Below are 2503 nucleotides of genomic sequence, written 5' to 3' on the forward strand. Positions count from 1 at the left end.
CCTCTGAAGCATTTAACAAAAAAATATAAATGATATCTATTCAAAAATCATTTATACTATAAAATTCTAATAAAAAAGCTCTTAAATTTAGCATAAGAGGCTAAGTCAGATTGAGAGTATCACGTAAATACAATATTTCTATAAGTACCTTGAGCCGATTTTCTTCGGGGTCTGTCTTTTCAATCTCAGCTTTGTAATAAGGCTTCAAATTTTTCTTTAACTTTGTTTGTGCTTTCCAAACATGGCCACCATTTAAGCAATCAAAAAACTTGTCAACTTTTCGAATAAATTCTTCAGTTGCTTTGGTATATTCATGACCTTGAAGTTGTAAATAATCAGCCATGGTTTTGCTCAAAACCTACAAAAAATGTAATTAAGTTATAAAAGTTCCTTCAACTTTTGATTAATACTGTCATAATGTCATAATTTTAGAGTAGGGAAAAGTTCATTTCAAAAAAACTGTAGGAAAATTTATTTAGTTATTTAGCTGGTGTTAGATTTCCGACTGGTAGTAAAAATTATAAACAAAGTAGTTAGTGATTAAATGACAACAAATGGTGTGAAATTCCTACGAGGTGTAAAATAATAGTCAAATCAATTAGTATACAAATAAAAACAATTGATTCCAAAAAGTAAGAAAAAAACCCAGTTCATTCAATAGTTCCTAACATCAAAAAGTTTGCAGAATTCGTGCGAACTAAATTTGCGCTTAAAGTTCACCACAATGCAGTTATGCATGACTAAATGTATTATTAACCTCTAAGCCTTTCTCTCAGAAAACTAAGAATTAAAGTAATGCACGTAATGCATACTGAAGTAATGCACGTAATACTGACCTGAGCAGCCAAGTTGACTCGCATGCGTAGTCTTGGAGTGAGATGAATATGATCAAAAGTAATCCTGTAAAGTTTCCGTAAACCAGGTGAAAGGCTGTTCTTATTCAAATCCATCTCATAGGCCTTTCGAATATGTGCCCAACGTATTTCTTTACCACCAACCTTAAGTAAACAGGACCAAAAGCTATTTCTAAAATCATTTCATTAAAAATTACCTCAGCCAAAAATTTAGTTTTTAAACAGTTTTAAAATATACTGTAATTCAGTAGAAGCTAATTCTTCCCAAAAGATGTCATATTAATTTTTGCTAAAAATTGCCCCTCGTGCATTCTTTTTAAAATGCCAAATAGCCTCCTAAAACATTTTCGTTAAATTGTTCCAATATATCTCTTATTTTTGTGAGTTCTTGAAGATTTCTCTAACCCTCTTTATAAATAAAGGGGGTTCGACTACTGTGTAGTGCACTCATTCACCAAAAGACTCAAACATCATCAAAGTCCCATAAAACTATCAAATCTAGCATTCAGAGAAAATGTAGTGTTACTTACCATCAGATTTCTTGTTCCATTTACAGATGATTTTTCGAGATTGTTCCTTAAAGTTTTGATAAGATGAGGAACATCACTGAAAAAGTATATTCTTCTCTTTTTATCAAAACGGTTTGGAGTCCAAAACACAACACCATCTTCTGACATGTTTGAACCATCTGCCAGCTTATGCAAAGCAAAAAAACCTCTGTTGGCTGAGGCACCATCACAAATAAAGGCCAGGACTTTCACACCACGCATTTCAAGTGCAGCCACTCCTTCCCAAATTATGTTATATAATTGTCCTGAATTTGCTGAGGTTGTTGCAAAATAACCAATGGGGTAGTTGAAGTATTTCACAATGCCCCTGGCCATGACAGCCAAAACATGGGTTGCAATTTCTGGTGGATCAGTGATGTTATCTTTTTGCATTTGCTGTTCAAGAAGATTGATTTCATCATTGATGTTTCCCAACGAAGTGAAACCAACCATTTTACCTAGTCAAAAAAGATTTCAAAAATTAGAAAAATGTTTTAATTTTTTTATTCATTGTTCTGAATGAGTACAGTATATTTAATGTTTATAAACAGTAAAACGTACTGAATTAATTAAATTTTCATTATCTCCAAATTGTGTACTGTACACAAAGAAATCCACAAATTATGTATCCTAAAATTCACTGGATTAGCGTAACTTCTTAAACCCAACATTATGAGTAAAAATTTCCTAAATTTTTTCTTATAACCAATCAGACTAGTTTCTTATAACCAATTAGACTAGATAGACTTAATAAAAATGTTACTTGTTAAAAAATGTTTAATTTGCCTTGAAGAATGACAAATTAGAGCTTTTTAAAAATTTTTAATGAAAATTACCTGTCTTTCTGCTAAATACCAAACCAGATTTTATTTTCATTTCGTCAAAGAGTAGAGTACAGATTTGTTTCTCTGCTGGCACATCTTTTAGATGATCGTCCAAAAGGCGTGTAATAATGTCCGGATTATATCCACAACCAATATCTGTAAAATTTGTGTACTGATTCAGGGTTGTTCGATGGGGAAGCTGAAGAAACCCAGTGTCTCTGATATGGTCGTAGGTTCCTGGAATAGTGTCAATAAAAAAGTCCCAGTTAAATATTAG

The sequence above is a fragment of the Clytia hemisphaerica genome, unplaced genomic scaffold, assembly GCF_902728285.1.
Source record: "Clytia hemisphaerica strain Z4C2 unplaced genomic scaffold, Clytia hemisphaerica genome assembly, whole genome shotgun sequence".
Classification (NCBI taxonomy): Eukaryota; Metazoa; Cnidaria; class Hydrozoa; order Leptothecata; family Clytiidae; genus Clytia; species Clytia hemisphaerica.